Source organism: Galleria mellonella, unplaced genomic scaffold (genome assembly GCF_026898425.1).
Source record: "Galleria mellonella isolate WM207_F2 unplaced genomic scaffold, CSIRO_AGI_GalMel_v1 utg83, whole genome shotgun sequence".
NCBI lineage: Eukaryota > Metazoa > Arthropoda > Insecta > Lepidoptera > Pyralidae > Galleria > Galleria mellonella.
In genome coordinates, this window is record NW_026442162.1 from 949,957 (window position 1) to 972,535 (window position 22,579).

At 30.1% G+C, this 22,579-nt stretch overlaps 1 protein-coding gene across 1 annotated transcript in view; it reads left to right on the forward strand.

Moving 5' to 3' along the window:
- Positions 1–11,448: 11,448 nt before the first annotated feature.
- LOC113516617 (uncharacterized) overlaps positions 11,449–22,579 on the forward strand; it is a 29,566-nt gene continuing 18,435 nt past the window's right edge. The window contains exon 1 of the mRNA XM_026901048.3: positions 11,449–11,589. The gene's annotated coding sequence lies outside the window, so the exon portion shown is untranslated. The remainder of the gene's footprint in view (positions 11,590–22,579) is intronic.

Here is a 22,579-nt window from a genome sequence, read left to right on the forward strand (position 1 = left end):
ACCGACTAGATATTTTATAGTAATATGTTGAGTTAAAACGATTAATATACACAATCCATAAAAAAAAAGTTATTTTACTAACGAATTTTGTTTCACAATTCTCATCAGTATCAACTCGTACTTTTTCTTGCTTATTTTTATCGACTAAAAGTGCTGAAACTATTATCCGAAAACCTGTAATAAGATCAAATTAAAGATATACGTTTATATAAGTTTTAAATTAACTTTGTCACCCAAACACTTAAAGTGGTCATTTTGTCCCTTCAGGTAGGTTTATGTTAATTTATTTCATATTCAATAAGTTCATTGGTACCGTATTACATGGTATAATGTAATATTATGTTTTCATATTCAACAAGGCCATTAAATATTATAGTTTAGTAGATAGGTATCATGTGATTTCGAAGGCGAAGCCAACGTCACGAGGTGCGCTTAATGCACATCCGGCAAGGCTGCGCTGGTCGGATTCTATTTATTGATCGACATTCAAACCGTCCTATAATTAAATTGGAATCTTTTATTTTAAGCATACGAGATGACCTTAATGTAATGTAAAATGGGAATGGATATGTTACATACGACAAATGTAACTAATAGAGTCATAATGAGGTCCATAATGCAACATGACCATAGGATATTATTGCTGTGGATACGTCGCGTGGCGCGAATTCAATGTGCAATGCAATGCTGAAGAAACTTGGAAAAAACTGTTATAATAATAGTATAATATTAAAACATAAAATAGATATAGATAATTTAATGTTAATGTAATCTTCGACAGATCTTAATTATGACAAGTCATTTAGATGATAAAAAGCCTATGATGGTAAGAGGTGTTATACCACACAATCTAGTTACAAACAAATTAAGAATGGTATACTCATAAGATGAGCTTTTAATTCATGGCAAAAATGAGAGATGGAGAAATTAAAATTTAAGAGTACTCATAAAATATGAGCACGCATTTCACTTATTCCGTTAGCGTTCGAATTATGAGTTTTTTTTTTGTTTTTGGTCAATTTATATGTTTTTGGTCAATTTATTATATATATAAGGCTTCAAATATTATATTTGATCGAAGCAACTAAATCGCTAGTTCTCGCTTATTTTTTTCTATTATCTAATAATAAATATCTATTATCTAATAATAATTATCTATTATCTAACAATAATTATCATTATCTAATAATAATTATCTAAAAATACAATGATTACGAGATAAAAATTGAATATGCTTAAAATTTCAATACCTGATGGGGTAGTCGGAACCATTAGTCGACTGTTATTGAGTTATGTACTGAACATAACGCTCTGATTTCGCCTAGCACATTAGAATCTAAAACGGTAGAGAGCAAGCCTGCCGCTGTCTCTTGGTTTATAATTTTTTTTTTCATTTTTAGAGAATCAATGAGTAATTTAAATTGATACGTATTGTATAAGTTAAAAGTCTATTCGACGGGGTTGTATTGCCACAAAGCCACGGTGCTCTCTTAGCTGTTCATCAAAGTATAGTGAAAAAATACTCGTAGCATTAATTAATACAAATATAACCTGTTCAGCGGAATGTTGCCATGATTTTGATTTTCCGTTAGAGCTCCGGGTTCGATCACCGCAGTATTATTAAAAATTGTATTTAAATAAAATTATTCATAATTGCACAAATTTTACGATTTTGCATGTTACTTATATTTTCGATTATATTTTTATAATTTAATTATGAGAGATTGTAAAATAAAATTTTGGAACATAAATTTTTAAATGAATATTATTAATATGAAAGATTAAATTAAATAATATAAATTATTATTCTAATTGTTCTCTAAATACGTTACATTTTATAATAATAGAAAAAAATACATACTAAAGCTGCAGACAAACTGCAATGCAGTTTCGCGGCACTAAAATATATATATTGCCTATGTAACTGTGTGTAAATAAATGCCAATAAAAAAAAACATAGAGTTATCACGTAGAAAAAACAATTGACAATTTTATCTATCAATAAATAAATGCACACATAGGTATTATACATATTACTTGTGGATATAATTGTTACATATTTAAGTAAAGAAACATGTTATTTTATACGTCAATTATAAAAATAACACTCTAGTCAAAAGAATTTTTTGTAGGTAATTGATTACTTTGTTCTGTTGAAAAGTCAAACAGCTTGTATAGTGAACGATTTATCATAAAATCTAATAAGTAATATATAGTTGTCGTCAGGTAGAGGCTTCCAGATGACCTTCGATTGGGTGAATAAAGAAATAAAGTTTTTCAAAGTTACCTGAAAAGAAATAAATGACGAAGGAACAGCTAACAAGGATATTTTGTAGCATTGTGAGTATTCTGGTGAAAATTAATAGGAAGCCGCGAAATTCGGAACTAGGAAATGTGATCATATTTTTTAAGGCCAATTTTTTTTTATATAGAAGACAAAGGAACATGCAGCTCTCCTGATGGTAAATGATTACCGCCACCTATAAGTACCTGCAACATTAAAGACATTTCGGATGTGTTGCTAGCTTTTTAAAAAGAAATATTCTCTAAAAATAGTTAAATTTGCTAAAACCTTAGGATAAAATATTCTGCAGATGTTTACATAAATGTATGATGGTCTGGTATTTAGTTAAACAGTGACTATAGTGATAGCGGTTTATCCAACATTTCGTCGCATAATAACGGAAATTGCAACCTTGTAGATTTAAAAATTATACTATAATTTTTTACTAACTATATCCTGTGACTAGGCCCACGTGAATTAAGAGTAAATGCGTTATGTACCTACTACTTACTAGTATTTTATGCCTCAGATTTTATGAACAAAATCTACCTACATAGATATACAAAATTGGCACAGATATAATAAGAAATAAACTTATTTAAAATAGATTACTTACTATGATTAACTAACTCTTTACATCAATATGCCTAACCTCAACAACTTACGTCGTTTCCAGTAACCGCGTGCATTTTACCGATACTTAAAACAATTCGTTTCCCACGACATACGATTTTTTACTGCAGACAATGACCCAGCATTTGGTAATTGTTTACCGTAAATAAGCTATTAGGTAGATGGATTTGATCGTTTAATTACCTATATACTTACTTAGTTGATTTATTTATTCATTACTAACAGTTTCCCGCGGCTTTTTTAATATACAAAATAGTTAAGTTAAAATGATACCTATTTGTGTAAATTGAGTACCATAATTGAGTAATAAACACAAATATCTTTACAAATTTTCACATATATAATATTAAAAAGATTTGTTTTTACCAGCAACTTCAAGATCAGGATAATAAGTATTTTATACCCTTCTGCATCTTAAATACTTCATGTATAAAAAATATGACAACTGGTTGAGCAGTTAAGGTGTTAAGAGATAACAAACAAACAATCTCACTTTCATATATGTGATATTAAAAAAGATTACAAAATAGCTCTAATAACGTGTTTGATAAAGTCAATTATGGATTTATAATGGTATTAATTCATTTATTGTTTTATTATCTATAGTAAATAACAATTTACAATACATTGTGATGCATGTTATTCACATATACATTATGTGAATAACATATATGATAGTGAAAGATGTGAGAGATGTATGTAAATATAGGAACACTTAATTATTTCTGCCTACTCCGAGAGGGAATTTATGATACGAAGATAAACAGATAAAAAAAAAAAAAAAGATTTTTGTACTACATTCAGTAGTAGTAGACAGTTTGTAATTGTATCTAATGTCGAAAAAACCCATAATCATTGGTATGTACATGCTGTAATTACTGGTTACTGTGAAATAATTAAACCTAAACTAAACTTAAAATTCTTTATTTTTCTCATCAAAGAATATAGCAATTACCTAAAATATATACACAAGAAAAACACAAGAAGCAAAGAAAAGAGTCAACTATGCTGCAGTTTTGGTGACAATCTCGCAGTCAAATTTCGGAATCCTTGTCCGAGGACTGTTAAGGACTTCGTGTAACACACGCACACACACACCGTCTGAGGACTGTGAAGGACTGCCGAACTTTGTGTTATATTATCATTTACACACCGGTACAGCGTTCTTAGCGTTATTGGCATGAAAATTAAAACTATAGATTAGATCATCGACAATTAAATCTTTAGAATCAATTACTATATACATTTATATTTAGATAGCATTGATAGTCTGGCGATTGATTTTTTCGTGATATAAATTACAGACTAGTTCAAAAACTAGTTCGTCTAACTGCAAAATAACGACATAATTAACTATTCAGTGATTGATTAGATTGCATACAATGTTTTTTTTTCCTCTTGACAGATATTACACAAGCGTTTTGTAGTGGAGGCCTCCAAGTATCCTTTTTGGCTCGTGAGCAGCGGTGCATATGTTATCGATGACTATTAGCACACAATCAATGTGACATGCACTGAGTACCTGCGTAAAGCATTATGTTCATAAATAAACTCTCTGAGTACAGTCCACTTGTAGTAGTGTTCAATATTTCATATGCAAAAAATTAATTTTTAATGTCCTTTTTCATCCTAAATTCAACGTATATACTAATACAATCCTAAATACAACGTATTTTTTTTATACAACTTAGAAAGGCAAACAAGCTGACGGCCCATCTGATGGAAAGTGGTAACCGTCGCCTATAGACATGAGCAGTACCATGGACATAATAGAGTATACTGTTTCGCCCATGATACCCCCCATGCGTTGCCATTCCTGAGGACTCAGGTGTTATTCCTCTGTACCCAGTAAATTCACGCTATATCCCACCCTTCAAACCAAAACACAGTTATGCAAACACAATTGCTTCACGGTTGAAACAGGAATGGGACAGAGGTACCCAAGCAATCGACTTTTGTACAAAGTCTCCCTCTGGTAAAAGATCATGTATAAGATGACAAAGCCGTTAAGGTGCGTACAGGTAACAAATAAATAATTAAAAAAAAAATAAGAAGCACACTTCCACGTATAATATTAATAAAGATAAATAAACAAAACTATTAGGAAACATATCGCTATTGTGAAAAAAATATAGACACAATGTCAATAAAAAAAATAGGATGCTATATTTCGCGGCTTCACCCGTATAAATCAGTACATAAAGTATCCTATAAGCTAAGTTAGGACATTATCTACACGTGTACTACTAAATAAAATTTAAATGTGTTCTTATTTAAATAGTAATATGATTATTATACCTAATTTTATTTTTCATCTCTGAATACTATTTTTTATTTTTAAATACTTCTTATCTACAATGAGTGTAGCCGATTTGGTCATATTAAGAATAAAACTGTTAAGCTAAATGTACAATTAAGTCTACCTGTCCTGTTTATTACCTAGACTGTACCTGTCTGATATAAATGTAATTCATTTATTTTTTTGCATGACATATGCTAGAATTTTTTATTCCGTTCACGTTATTTACTACTACATTTTTTCTAGATACAATATTAAAAATAATTAGATCATAGGTATTTAATACTAGGTATATGTTAGTTGAATTTATTGATCATCTTTTTTTGCAGGAAGCCAGCTGACATTTGACAATTATATACTTTTGTCTTAGATTATATAGATAGAGTGTTTTTTTTTTTTTTTTTTTTTTTTTTTTTTTTTTTTTTTTTTTTTTTTTTTTTTTATAGAACTTAGAATGGCAAACAAGCTGACGGCCCACCTGATGGAAAGTGGTAACCGTCGCCTATAGACATGAGCAGTACCATGGACATAACAGAGTATACTGTTTCGCCCATGATACCCCCCATGCGTTGCCATTCCTGAGGACTCAGGTGTTATTCCTCTGTACCCAGTAAATTCACGCCATATCCCACCCTTCAAACCGAAACACAGCCATGCAAACACAACTGCTTCACGGTTGAAACACGAATGGGACAGAGGTACCCAAGCAATCGACTTTTGTACAAAGTCTCCCTCTGTCTCCATAGAAATGCTTTGATAAACACGGAATCAACTTTTCATACAATTTTGCGTGATAAATAGTTATGAGTGATTCCTTTAGAAATTCTATATTTATTTTGTCTTATAATTTCTGCATCTTTTTAATGCGTAAACACTTATTTTATTTATTAAATAATATATCAAGGTACATTTTATGCATAAGTATATAGAACACTGATAAAAAAACGAGTTAGCTTATATGACAATTTGCTGACAAAAATTTGACCCGTTTTTGAGGCTCGATGCTCTATCTATATAATCTTTAATCTAAATCTATACAATAATAAGACTTTTGTGTAGATATAAAGAGAGACATATGTCGTGCTGCGCCTGATTGCCCACATACATTTGCATCGACGCGCAACGCGGGCAGTAAGCAACACAGGGAAGTACCTACTGTCCTATAGAAATAATGATGGATAAGTTCTACCCCACAACCCTATAAATTTATATAACTCTAACTGAGCTTGCTTCTTATAGATTTTTAATTAACTGTTTCAATTAATTAAATTAGTTCTTATTCTTATTTGAGCTGTACTTGCCGTTGGTTTTATTTCATCACTATTTAAATAAAACTATTGGTTCTGGACGATACATTATGTGGATTGCCTATGTTTGGGTGTAGATAATGAATACCTCTAATAAATTTTATAGCTATTAAGCTAACTTAATTTCACCAAAAGTTCGCCAGCCATCAGAAATTTTTTGACAAGAAAAAATAGAAAGAAGTATAAGATATAGACTATCTAGTTTAATAAGAGTATAAAAGTCAAAATATTATTTTTTTGAATTTTCGTCTATCTGTCTGTCCATATGTCTATCAAGGTATTTTGCAAATATTGTTTCATCAAATAGAATGCTGTTTTCACATTTGTGTTTCCGAAAGTAAAATTCAAAACTGGTGTTACCAACTTCCAAAATCCACGCGTACATAGTTGTGTAAAAATATTTTTTCTAAATACACTAGATATCAAAAAAAAATTCGACAAATCATTGATCGTGAGAAAATATCAGTTATGGTTCTTAGTTTGACACAAATTTTCATTTAATTATTTTTCAGTTGCATTAGTCTAGTTCTTTTATTGTAAAAACTATCAAGGTGTCATTCATACTTGCTACACCGCACGGAGTATTACTTAACCGACTTCACATTTTAATATGAAAAATTACTTACTAAGTATCTAAGCATGCAATAATTAACATCATTATAAATAAACAGTCATTTTCTTTTGGTATGTAAGTATGTAGTAAATGATCCTTATATAGGTATCTAATACGAGGTATATTCATTCGTAATGTAATAATTCAATAATGAGAATCCACGATATGTTATGCGAGTTACGTCCAAACATTGATCAACACAATGACAACAACTGACTATTGTCTCTGACTACATCATCTTGAATTATAATCGTGAGCATATTAATTCAATTGGATTCTTGCTGCTGTGGTAGGAGAAAACCTGAAACGTGGGGCTGATTACCTATTTAACAAACACTGCGCGGTCACTTCGTGACCGTTTGCTACTTGTCAAAAATGATGCTATTACGTAGCACGGTTGTTTGCTAATCGCTAGATGGATTAAGTGTTTTCTCTAAATAGTGCCTTTTGCGACCATATGGATATAACTAATTTATAACAGTAATTTTAATTCATAAATCGCACTGCAAAGGTAGCACCAATTTTCGCTCGTTAATCGCTTATCTAAACTAATATTATAAAAAGGAAAGATTTTTTTGTAATGGATAAACTAAAAAATACTTAACTGATTTTAAAATTTCTTTCATTAATACAAAGCTGCATTATCAGCCAATAACATAGGATATATTGTATTTAAAAAAACAAACGAAGTCGAAACTGATCACTAGTAATATTCAATTTTAGTAAATATTCAAAATAGTAAATTGGCAGTAAATATCAACAATTTTTCAACTATCGCAAACTGTTTGCGAGGTATGTGATCAGGAGGTGAAGAAAATTACCTACAGGGTTGTCTTTATGCTAAATGGGGTTAAAACTATGCGACTTTAAGGTCTAAAGGTTATAAAAATATATAAACAAATCTTTGATTGCCTGATTAATGTTTATGTTAGCCAAAGAATTGGCGCCACATATGGTGATCATATCTGGCAATACAAAGAGAAAATATGGTCAGCCTTTTGTGTCATACAAAGAGGAGAAATTTACCATATTAATAACAATAATAAGGCCGGTTCTTTCCCTGGGGCCTTGAACCCTGGCCAACTGTGTTTCTGCTGGGGATTAGTTTGCCATCTCCTCTCCTTAAGAGGGGAGATGTGAATATTGTAAAAATTAAACTTAATAAAAATAACTGTCTTTATTGAATAATAAATGATATACATTTAGTTAGATCTACTAGCTACAAACTAGGCTGAGCCTGTATTTCAGTGAATAATAAGTAAGCCTGCAGTGGTTTATTATGAGGTTAATTTCGAACTTTTCTTTTATAATACATATCTATTTTATGAAATTTTAGAGGTAAGAATGAATGATACTATAAGGTGTAGTGACACGTTGTATTTATATTTTGTCACCGGAAGGCAAAACTAAATAACTATGTGCTATTACCAACCAGTGAAAGTAAATAAAATAATAGAAATACAAATTAAAATTAATCAAATAATACAGTTTTTTTGGGAAATAACCAGTATAACACTAATCTCCATTAGTGTTATTGTGGTTAGTTCCGTTCCACTAAACCAGTAGCTTAGTAAGTTTGACTTCCGTAAAATAACATAAATTCGACTGAATACTTGTTTATTAAATAATCGCTATAATTAAATTCCTAATACCATTATGGCATTATTGATATTATTATATTTTTATTCATTATTGTATTATAAATATGGAACAATATATTTATTTTCAACTAACTTTATTAATTTATCGTTAACTGTGAAATTGTCTTACTCGAACATTCTATACTTTTCTTTCAGCTTCTCAAAGGTTGACTACAAAAAATACAAGATATAAGATATCTATGGTATAATTTCGTCATTATAGGTTAGATCTTTTTAAATTCTGCAATATAAAGCGTCTACAATAAATATTTTATGATATAATATTTTACTAATATATACTAACTAAACTTGTGATTATTTTATATGAGTATATATTATAGGCAGAGGCACTTCATAATGGCTTGATTATACATATATTGAATATTTAATAAGTTATCATCACAATAAATATTTGTTTATGTACATATTAAATAGCTTTGCATAACATTGGCTAAACATGTAGCGCCGGGTAATATATAGTAAAATAAGACAACTAAATTATAATCATGCTGCATCATTGATACAAAAATCAATTAGTTCATAATGTGAATATTTTTTTTTATTTCCTGTAATCCTTTTCATTTATCAACTGACATAGAAAGAGAAGATTTTTTGTTTTATTTTATTTTTATGTATATCTTACGTGTAAAATTTGACTTTGTTAATTCTGAATCAATTTGTATGATTTTTTTTAAGATTAATGATGAAACTCATGTATCACTCTTAGCTGCGTGAACCAATAATGCAAGCATATTTACCATTCAATTGACATTCATTTTATCTAACAACACTACTTTATTTGTATTCAGTAATTCCTAATCAGAGATAGGTAGATAATCAAAGACTTAAATCGACGGTTGCGGTTGTGATAAACATAACCCTTGATATGATAATAATTCGCCGAGCGCATTCTAATATAATGTAATCCAACATAGGGCCCTACCACAGCCTACAGGGAGAAAAGGGATTGTTAGCAATGAAGTTTGACAGCTCCATTGCTAGCTATATTTATTACGTCCTTATCCCTATTAGGTCGACCTCCACGTAGTTCCCCCTGGAAACCATCGTGAACAATTCATGTTGAATTCGTCACGATGGGCTAATAGACCTGCTTCATTGTTTTATGCTACTTTGAATGGCAAACAAGCTGACGGTCCACCTGGTGGAAAGTGGTAACAATTGCCTATAGATATGAGCAGTACCATGGACGTAACAGAGTATACTGTTTCGCCCATGATACCCCCCATGCGTTGCCATTTCTGAGGACTCAGGTGTTATTCCTCTGTACCCAGTAAATTCACGCCATCTTCACCTATCATCCTTAACTGGTGCCCCGCCGGTGTATACCGATAGCGCGGTTGGGGTTACCATTCCATTATCACCCATTAAACACGGCCTACAACTGTTTATTAATGATGTTTTCCAACATTGGAACTTTAGTTAGAAATTGACATGTGTATTCAATCTAAATAAATGTACCATTAATAAGATTAAATTGATTATTTTATTTCAACTGTAAATAACTTTAACTAAATAACTAACTAGATCACCTTAATCATGGTTGCAGCTATAGAGTGACATTATAGACGTAGCATTCGTATCGATTATTGATTGATAATTACCATAATAATATTATTGTAAAAATGACTAGAGTCATTTTAAATTTGTAGGAATATTTATTCCTAGAAACTTAACATATTTAATTAACATTTACATATACTCAAATTAATTTATCTATAAATATACTTTTAATTTTTACCAAATTATTTTTTATATAAAATATACGAAAAATTTATTATTGAATCACGATATGGTATACGAGTATGTAACTATTATTACATACTGAAATTGCATCAGTTTTAACTTGCCCTCCTAAAACAATATAATTGACTATGCTTATAGGAACAGGGTTACTAGAAGCAATTTGAGTCGATTATTTCTTCTTTTATACCACTGAGATGGCAAAGAAGTATACGGCCCTCCTGATGGTACCCTGTCCTATGAACGCCTACAATATCAACGCACGCGTTGCCGACCCTAAAGAAATCTCTTTATCCTTTTTTTGAAGAATCTCGTACTGTAGAGAGCTTATTGCATAATCTGAGCGTTCGTAGGAGGAAACATCTCTAAAACCGCGCTGTACACAACCATCTAAACTCTAAGGTATAGGGGTGAACTTCCTATCGATGACGCGCTATACGATGGTAGAAGGCCGTGGGCATTATATTAAATAATTCCTCTAAGCACAGTGCGTTGTATAATTTTACAATTTTAGAGAATACCTACCTTTGAAGTTTAAATGTACTTGATCAATATTTTAAGTGGATATTTTAAATAGTCATAAACGTTTAAATATCTTTTATATAGGAAGTAATAAAAAAAAAACAAGGTTTAATTAAACACACTAAATACTATCAAAACGTGCACCGAAATGCACAACCAAAATAAATTGAAAATAATAGTCATCGCGCGTGCAGTTAGCTATCAACGTATCTCTACAAATACTATAATAATACGCTTTTATTTATCTTCAGATACTGCATGCACTTAATTAAACCGGATGCAGTAAAGCGGATATTGATCAGAGGAAAACGTGGGGTGGAAGTAGAAAAATCGGCTGTCAGAGGTCTTTTTTACTTGGTCAGTAACGTCATGTAGGAGACTGATGCGTCTCAGTCCCCCCATGCGCACGCGCCGCGCATCCCCGCTACGTCGAGTATAAAAGACTTCGTCCAAAGCTGCCGCGCGCTATATTACAACTGTGCCTCTGTGATTTTTCCCGCCGCGATATTTATTTAATTCATCCATTAAAGGTAAGTGATCTTGGCACATAGGTATGCAAAGGGATGATTTGGGATACAGGACCTCCACCTGTTTTGTTACGTAAACACAACTATTTCACTAATTTCAGTGATTCAGGTTTCATAGACGACAATAATCCTATGATCATCCCATTGCAAAACCTTTTATCTACATTCATAATTTGTACTTTAAGATAATTGAGTAATTTTAATTAGAAGTCAAATTAGGGGCGCGTTCACATGTCAAGTTGATAAGCATTGCGCCACTGGCCCACGGAGCCGGCGATTACCCGTCTGTCAAGTGTGACACAAAAATTGCCAATTGAGCTCTTGAGCCTGCCTGGGTCTGCACTTGCGTCCTTCCATTAGTACGCATAAAACATCTACAGAGGTGTACGGCTGTATGTATGTCAAGCATGCACTTGCGACATCGCCGATGTTCAGATTAAGTCAGAGAGCCCTTTTCTATGGGGTTTCAACACGTTCTTATCAACAAGACGGTTGAATAATAATTTTTGAAATAATATAATATATTTATATTTTATAAATATATAAATAGAATTAACAGTATAGTGGTTACACATTTGTCGCATAATTTATTATAAAATGTTGTAATATTATATAATAAGTATGTTATAAACATGTGAGCTTAAAGATGAACTAGTGCCGGTTACCTGATTTAAAATTTCGCAATTCACAAGAAATAACAAGCCTTGTTTGCTTTCATTTAAAAGGATGTGGATTAAGCAATGATCACAATGTTGATCTATCTTGTTATTCATTTTGGTATTCAAGGTATTTATAAAAAAAGTATGTATTACAAAACTCCCGAAGGTCAGTCGAATGAAAGATATTAATGACTTTCAAATACTACTTACGCGTGACAATTTATTACTTAAGTAAAATAGATCAGATGATAAGAATGAACCTGTTTCCTTTGCATATTGCATATGAGAAATACTAAGCTGCGTTTAATAATAGTTCGACCAAATTTAATTAACTCTTCTCAAATGGAATTTAATTATTTGAAAAATATTTCTATAACGAACTACTATAAAGTCCGTTAGCCTGTAAACTGTAATAAAAAAATATTATATAACAAGATTTTGTCATTTTCAGCAATAAAACTACCTATGTAGATTTGCACTCTTTTGTACTAGTTTCCATGTAAATTTTCCCATATGAGTTGCACATTTGGAACAATTTAATAAACATAATAGCCAACTTTATAGTGTGGTTTTCGTTGCATTAAATCTTGCATTCGCATATCATAAACGCTCCACCCATTGGAAAGTATGCCATTAAATTCTAAATTCTATTATATTCATAAATCCATTAAAATATGCTAAATACATTATTATCTCAAAATTAAAAAGGGGTGTAAATTTTTAAATACGTTATAAAACATAATGTATACTATTATAAAATCATATAAAGAAAACTAAAATCCGTGTACATAAGTTAAAACTCTCTAAAGTGCTTTTATTTTTTTATACATAAAATATACACTTTTAATTCTTTTATTGTCTTATATAAATTTTATATTATGAAGTATTTTTCTTAAAGAAATAAATGCAAGAACTGTTTTTAGTTATTTATATTTTTTATTTGTGGTTTGTGACAACACATTTTACTTGACGTATTTTCGTACACGTCCAAATCTATTATACTTATTTAGTTTTTTTTTTCTTATTATTCGGTAATGATTCGTATATATAGTATTAAAGAAATACTCGCAGTCAAAACTAATTTACAATATATCTACGTGACCAACCGCAGTTTTAACTAATAACTCTAAAAGAGGATGTTTTTAAATAACATCCGGCAATGATATCGTATGCGATACAATGTCTATATATGAATTATTCATTATCTATATAAATTAAGAACCTTACACTTAGCAAATCATGTCGCTTATCCAAACACTATTCTGTATCGTCGTTAAAACAACAATCGCTTCCATGCTTCTTTAGTAAAGGCCTAAACGTATAACTACAAGCGCAAAACTTAAAGTTAATTATACTATAATCCATAATTTCTTAATTCCCCAAAGAGCACAAGGTTCTTAAACATTTTTTATTACAAGATTAGAATAAAATAACGGTAGATAAACATCTTAATGTATGGATATCCTTATGGATTTGGTTAAACTTGTAATAAAATTCTGTAATAATAATACATATTCAATTACTTTGCCTTGATTTGCATATAATGAACTGATTAAATTACGATCAACTAAAGGAACTTAATATACCTAATTGATTGTTAAATGCTTATATATTTTTTATTCAAAATAATATATTATGTTCAGTTAATCAATTTTTTTTTTTTACTTTTTATATTGCTGGATTACTCGTAAATTGCATATGTTTGAATAAGTCAAACTAACATTATATTATCACTTAATAATTTTTTTTTATCTGTTATGTAAAACAATAAGAACACGTTCTTATAGTTTTACACTTTATTGTTTTTTTTTGTGTAGTATCGTAATTTCCAATTAACATTTAATTTTAAACTGACACGCACAATTACATCACGAAGTTCCAGTGTAGATTTATTACAATCTCAGTTACTGCAGTAGTTTTTTTTTATCTAATAGGATAGGTAGGGTCTAACTAATAATTAAATGATAATTTATCACAATTGTAGCAACCCAACTGTCGTAGTTGGAACTTGTAATTATAAATTTACAAAGATGCAGAATACATTTGCGTGGATTTAGTTGGTAACTTTATCCACGTAACTTTTGAAACTTCATAATTCGTTATAAAAACGGCCAATAGATATAGAATTCGGTATATATTTTATGAAAAGTAGTTCATGCTAATTTCCAAAACCGCTCAACCGTTATTAATGTGATTTTTTAGATGTTTTCTTTACTGTTTGTTCTAATTTAAGAGATAGGTTAGTTTTTATCCAGTTAAAAATAAATGGACTCTGTAGAGGCGGTAGGGGTAAAACAACATTCGACGGTTGATATTAATTAAGTACGAAAATTAGATAATATTATAATTAAAATTTTTTGTTCTGTAGTTTTTTTTAAATTACTTTTGATGTTTGAGTTAGTATACAAACTTACGTAGCATACTACAGAGAACGACTGCTGAGGCATTTGCGGTTTGAACTCTGCTTCCAAGCATTCGGCGAATAGAATGCATTCACCTATTCGCAATAAAACGAGATTTCCACGAACTACTAAATTTAAAGGGTGCTTAGAGGTTAAAAATCGTTAACTATTGACACAATATAAATGAATTATATGATATTTGAGCGTATATTTAAGTATTTTAGTTTGTTTTTTTTTTATATGAATATTGTATTGCCTCACTTAAGTGGTACTTCAAAATTCAAACAAAATTTTCTATTGCGCTAGAAATTGCTTAACATCATCATTCAATGATTACCACCAAGTGTATCTGATTATTCCATTAATGAATTAACCTTATAATTTGAATTATGTATTGATTATTGATGTCTGATCACTACATATCGCAGTCAATACATCCTTCTGTGTATTAGTTTGCGCCACTACATATAGAGAATTTTAGGAATTCAAATTAAAATTCTATTCTTTGTCCCTTCTTTAAACATAAATTACTAACGATCCAGCCCGGCTTCGCACAGGTTCACACTTCGAAAATAATATGTAGCATATATTACTCGCTTATAATATAGCCTTCTGTAAGTGTAAGGAGTTTTAAAATGAGTTGAGTAGGTTTTGAGATTACCCATTATAAATAAACAAAGTAACAATAAAATCCTCTTTATAATATTAAGTATAGAAAAGTCAACATTGTTTTATAATAACAAAATTATTTTAATACAGTTTAGTTTATTTGTTATCATTTGTATACAATATATTTTGTTTCCCTTAGCATTATAAGAAATATAAAAGAACATTTTGGCATTAAGTATGTACTAGCTAAACACATTTATGTATTGTAGGTGTTTATGCAGTCTTAGTTAATAATCAAAATTTCATTGAAATCTGTTTAGACGTTTTAGCTTAATCGAGAGTATACAAATATCCCAACGACTTTTACCTTCATAAATTAGGATAAACAGTACAGGATAAAATTAAATTCTAGTATATAGCGATAAGGCCGCCGATTGTTGCCTCTTTATCTTGCTTTTATGTAATTAAGTTTATATAATGATTTGTTCATTTTGTTTGTGTGCATATTGTTAATCTTTATAATCTGTATCATTCTTTGAAGGGAACAATAAAGTGTTTTCATTCATAGTTCCTAAATTTAATAGACAGTCTGTTTTCTAACCTTTTTTGTGACATGCCTAACTTGAATATTTCTAAAATTTTTATGCCCCCACATATACATAATTTTTCCCGACAAAGTTTACTTGACGACTCTAATAGCCCAGTTGATATTTTGGTAATGTCAAACGAAATTATACCTAATAAATATTTACAGCATTTTTTTTTAATTTACTTTTTTTTGTTAAATTTGACACCGATATCAACTCGTAGCATTGCATTTAAATGGCCCGGAGCAAGAGGGTTAAAATCACTTCGAAACCATTTTGGGACGTGGGCCTCACGTTGGAAAATACCGGACTAGGGATAAAACAAAGTGAACTACGGTTATAGTATTTAGATACTGTAAATACAATATATAAGCTTACATTATTGCATGACAGTATAATAAATAATGATTACTTCAACGAATATAAAATTGCAAAACGCTTTTCGCATATTAATGTTAAGTTCGCACATGACCTTTTATCAAAATGATAATATGAACGACCCCTCGGGTGACAACGTGACCCTAGGTTAAGAAATGTTGCCTTGTCTTTTTTGAAGCATACAATAATTATAATTTTAATAATCTTCATTAGGTTGATTGTTATTGATAAATGATAAGGTCAGTTGTTGAAAATACTAGTTGACATAAAACTTTTTAGAATAATATAAATAAAAAATCTTTCTCTTAAACTTTGAGTTACAGGGACAAGATTCTATATTCTCGCTTCTTAGGGTTGCGACGTAGATATGGAGTATTATGGAGGACATAGTTTACTTTGTAATGTACACGTTTTTATCATCATTTGTCATCTCGAGTAGTACAGTATATAAAAATATATTTTCTTTTTTTTTTTTGACTGATTCTAAACAAAAAGATGTTTTCAAAATCGATTATATTTTTTGCGTACATGACAAACAATATTATCACCATTTTTAAAGTGATATAATTTTAATGATTCTTTCATTGAACAGATTACTTCCGTTACGTGTTGACAAAATTCGAATGACGCCATTATTATTATTATTTGAATTTTTACAAGACATTATATTTTTTTTTATTTCAAAAGAAATCTTATCTTTGTATCTTACCAGTATGTTACACGTATGTCAGTTTTACATTTTGTGTCGTTATCACGTTTTACGTATTTTTTTTAGTGTAAACATAATGATGTTTAATTTATTACTGTCTCAAGCAACCAAAAAAATATACAAATAATTTTCGGTAACATTAAGAACACAAAATTTTAATGCAAAATTAAAATAATATTACTAATTGTATCGGTATATAAAGTTTGTTATAATAAATTGATATTATAAAAAAATTATACAACTTTGTTATACGTGTAGTGGATTTTTTTGGATTTTAAAAACGATATATAAAAGTAATTATTAAAATTTTTGACTATATGCAGTTTTTTTTAAATGTACAGGAAGTGAATATACTCTTTCGTAAACATCAATATGTATGAGAAAGTGGCCAATATGGGCACTCTCTGGCATATCCATATACTAGTTTTTACCCACGATTTCTTGTGAAAATATAATGTAGCGTATGACCTTCTCCATCCTAAAAACTACGTGTATGTAAAACTTCACGGAGTCTGCTTAAGCAGTTAAGTTGGTAAGATGTAACAAATGAATTCACTTTCACATTTATCATATTAGTATGTATTTCATACACTTAGTTAATTAACACACTAAATTCTGCAACAACTTAATCTAGTTTCATTATTTTACAAAAAAAGTATCCCACGAGTGAGTGAACAATACATCAGTACGCAACGTATTCTCGTTAGGCGGTCACGAGAACGAAGGACGACTTGAGTAACGTTCGTCGCCGAATCAGTTCGACAATTCGATACCCATTTGTGTTTCTGCCACCAAGTAACTTTTTTTGCTTGAAGCAAAATTATTGGATATGCAGCATTGATATATAATGAAACTCTAGATACTCGTATATAATCAGAGTCTAAAAAACAACAGTAAAAATAAGAGTGCATTTCACCAAATTTTGTCCTCATTATATCAACTATGACGTTTGCAGCCAAACATACCGAAATGTTAAGAATGATGACTTTTTTTTATAGAATTTTACAAAAATATAACGTCCAAACACGTATAGTCTACTTCTATAGAACTAACGAAAATGTGAATAAATAAATGAGCTTATCAAAAGATAGTCTGCTGATGTTCAATTGTAATACAAATCAGGAATCGGTTAATTGACTGAATGTTTTGATTCATAATTTTATAATTTCAACAAAATTTGGTTATCTTTTCATTATGTTCTCTTAAAACATATTATAGTTACTTATTTACTTAGGCAGCCCATTATTTCGTCAGTGTGAACGTTTCTTATTATTTTGTAAATTTGCCAAGTTTACTTTTGAGTGAACAATAAATAGTATCCATCTATCTACGATAACTTCGAATCCACGTTGACAATTATTTAATTTTCCAATTTAAATTCGAGATAATTTTATGCGTATCTTTTGTATCGAATTGTGAATCTTGGATTTTTTGTGTATCTATGATATAGATGCTGTAGACATCAAAAATGGCAATACAGGCTGGTACCATGAACAACACAGATTACTTCATATCCATTGCTATTCATGCCTATAGGTGATAGGTACCACTTTTCGTTTAGCGGTCCGTCGATCTCTTCGGTATTCCAGGTTGTACATTAAAATTGATATTATCTCATTGGCCGATGCCTTATCTGTTATTACTGTTTGTAATGACTCAAATCGGGTGCCAGAGTTTCGAAAGGCTTCGGTAGTAAGTTTGATGTGTGTTGGGACAAATGTCACAGAGTTGCGCAACGGTTCAAGGCTGCCGCTGATGTTTTAAGCGAAACGACATTCTTGACGGCGCCCGACGATTGTATGCTTATTATATCTATAATATTCGTCAATGATAGTCAACAGGAACTACGCTTATTCGCTTATTAGCGATATTATGGTGGATTATACCTTATTATGAGATGTTAAAGTTCACTCGCTCATTTTGTATTCAGTTCCAGCTATAAAGGGACGGATATTTTTAAATATAATCTTATATATGATCCGGTTTCGTCTTCGATATCTAGCTAACACGTGTTGAAATTTAAATCCGAATTCATAAATGTAGATATAAAATTAAAAAGCAGGTTAGCTGGAGGTATTCGTAAAAATTAATAAGTACGCTGTATACTTTAAGTACATTGTATTTTTTATTATAATTAAAGATTTTTATTCCAAAGAAGTTAGTCTTCAAAAAATTTGTGTTAAATTCGTTTACACGTAAGTCATAAATCCTTTTAACTCTCTGACTGCGTATTTTTTTCACAACAAACAGTACGAGTAATTAGCCATCTAGCGAGATTCTGAGAAACAATATCAATTTACCAGAACAAACATAACGCGGGATAACAACGTCAATAAACATAAAAAATGCAAGCACGTTGAAGTCACGGGATGCGTAATATTAAGCTAGTAGATCGCGGAAATCGCAGTATGCTCGGTCAGAGGCTTAAAGATAAAATTGTTGCAGTTACGCCATATTATAAACATAAAATACAGTTGCATTAAGAACCTCCTCCTTGAATATTTTAAAATTGATTCGTAAATATCAATATTGTATAGCTGATCTTTTTTTATTTTTTCGCTTTAGGTTATATTATATTGTCTATGGAATTAAATTTTTTATGAAAAAATATTCCACAGTTTTGCTTTAACATAACGCGTTGAAGTTTTTTATATGAATATCATAATTTGTATAAAAGACGTATTAATTTAATTATTAAATTAATCCACCAATTAAAAAAAAAAAACTACACTGTGAAAATTACGCACTTTGTAATAAATTAAGGTACGAGTATTATGTTTGTTCATAGTTATTTAATATTATTCAAGTATTACGATTTGCACATATATACATATACATATACATATATATTAATATATAACGTAATATTATATTATATTAAAAATAGGTTTTTGTATAAATTAAACAAATAAAGCACAACGCAGTGTCATCTCAGGGACTACCAGTTACAATAAAAATAAAATTTGGAGCAACTTACCATAACAAGTTTCTAAATAGATCGTGTGTGTTTAAGTAATGACCAATTCCAATAATGTAATGTTTGATCACATAATGTTGTATCATAAATTTACTCAATTTTCTAATGATTATTACAAAAACGTACTAATATAATGAAATTTGGCGTACTTATGTAAGTTCGGTGACAGTACAATATTATGCTACTATCGAGTTGATCTGATGATTAAGACAGAAGGAAATATAATCTTGTAAACTATGCGTGATAATTCAGTGAAACAATCATACAGATAGACAAACAAAAAAATTGTTTTAATTTATATTGTTGCTATTATAATCTTTCATACAATTTTTTCTCAAATATATCCTTTTTGATTGTTAGTGCAGATATTGTCTAGTTACAATTATATGTATATAGATTTATTAAATTTATACATACAATAGTATATACATATATTTAATGATATATATCTTAATATAATAAAACGGAAGAGTTTGTTTAAACGTGTCTTTGGAACTACCACTTGGATTTGAAAAAATATTTTTGCATAGCTCATTTTTTGAGGAAAGTTTATGTTATTTAATATCACGATATAACTATAAGTATAAAGCTAGAGATATAAAGGTTTATTTAACCTCATTAAGTGTGGTTTAATGTGTTTGTATATGCTTGTGAATTAATTAATTAATATTTTCTTGGAGATTTGCAGTTGTAACGGTTCACATTCAATGTATTCTTAGTATTTTTCGTCTGTGTATGTGCGTTATCGCATAAACACTCACACTCTCACACTATCGTGTTACCTAAAAACTCTATCATAGTTTCATTAACATATTTTTCTCATAACAGTGTATGTATTCTTAATAAATTATGTAAACAGAATTAATAGATATTAATTTACTGATGAATGCTTTCTTATAAAATAGGTACATCACTGATAAGCTTGTAACGGAAATGTACTTAGTTTATACTAATATAGATGGATTGTTTAGATAATATAGATAGACTGACCTCATTTTCAATAGATTTTAAAAAAGATTTTCTTTCTGAATTCATTTTTTTGTGTGCACATGTTACGTAGTATCTTAGATGCTTTTGAATTGATTATTTTGTCACGATCGAATGCGAATTTTCATTAGCAAAATCTCTGAATTATGATGATTATTTTTATAGTAAAAACTTTATCGAGAAGTTCTTTTTTATGGAACAAAAAGTTAATCTTAAATTATTGAATAAATAATAACGTTGATTTGAATGTGAATAGCTATAATAAATTAACTGTGGCAATAAATTCAGTTCAATATCTCTCATGAAATATAGATACTATTTCGAATGCTATTATAAAATCGATGATAAATATATCATCATTTAACATCAGTATCATATCACTTTACATGAATATTGATATAACCTCGGATTTTAAAATAATATTTTATTATTATATGTATCACATCTCCCATATTTAGAACTAACAAAATTTTTCATCGTGCCTCCTACCAAATTTTTTATAATTACTCCTCTCCATCCAGAAGTTGCCTGGAAGAGATCGCTCTTAGCGATAAGGTCGCCCATTGTTTTCTCATTGTGATTATTTCTTGTAATTATTTATATTTATAATAAGGTTACTATTGTAATCTTTTGGAGGAAACAATAAAAAGTATCTATCTATCTATCTATTTTAATGTTTTTTTTTGTTATCTATATCAGCCGTTGACTGTCCACTGCTGAACATAAACCTCCCCTGCAAAAGGGGCCTTGTCAGTAGTTGCCATGCTTGGCAGGCGAGTTGGCAACCGAAACTAGGCATTTGACGATATTTTAAAAGGGACGCTGCTGCCCATCCCTCGAACATTAAGTTCCCTTTGTTGCCTTTTACGACACCACGGAAAGGTAGGGATGGCTAATTTATGCTGGGACCACGCCGCAATTGTTATGATTGTTATTTATCATGTATGTGAAAAATGGGAATATGTATCTAACTTTGGGTGGGAAGGAATTGTTAGTAATAATTGCCATCAATATACTCTATCAGGTTAACCTTCACGCGGTTCCCCCTGGAAGCCATCGTGGCTAATTTATCGTTGAATTCGTCGCAATGGGATAACTGACTTGTCTTCATTGTCACGTATCATCTCTCACTGGTGCCCCGCCAGTGTATCGCCGCCAGCGCAGACAGAGTACCATTCCATTATCATCCATGAAAAACACTGATAAATTATAATATTTTACTTAATTTTCAAATTCAATATTTAAAATATTTTCAAATAACATTCTAAATATCTTCAAAACTTTGTATTGTATATTTTTTGGGATTAGCTTATTTTATGTACTTTGAAAAAAATTGAAAAAAATACTATTAGAAGCATATTGTACGCATCGTCTAATTACAGGCAAAATGTGCCGTCTATATAATTTTGAACTGCTATTTCGATGCTACTTCTCGATTTTTGTCTAGACCTTACTCTAAAGCACTGGTCTTTTAGCGTTGATGATTGTTATAATTTATTGAGATTGATGCATATATGCATATTATATTATAAATGATACGGCAGCTTATCAAGAGCGACCCGGCGACAAGGCCTTTGCCACACGATCGATATTCGTCGAGGTCGAAGGTATTAGCAGAGTGCGAAGAGGTTCCTTATGTCACGATGGTTCAAACAAATAGTTTTATAATATTTAACATTGAACTT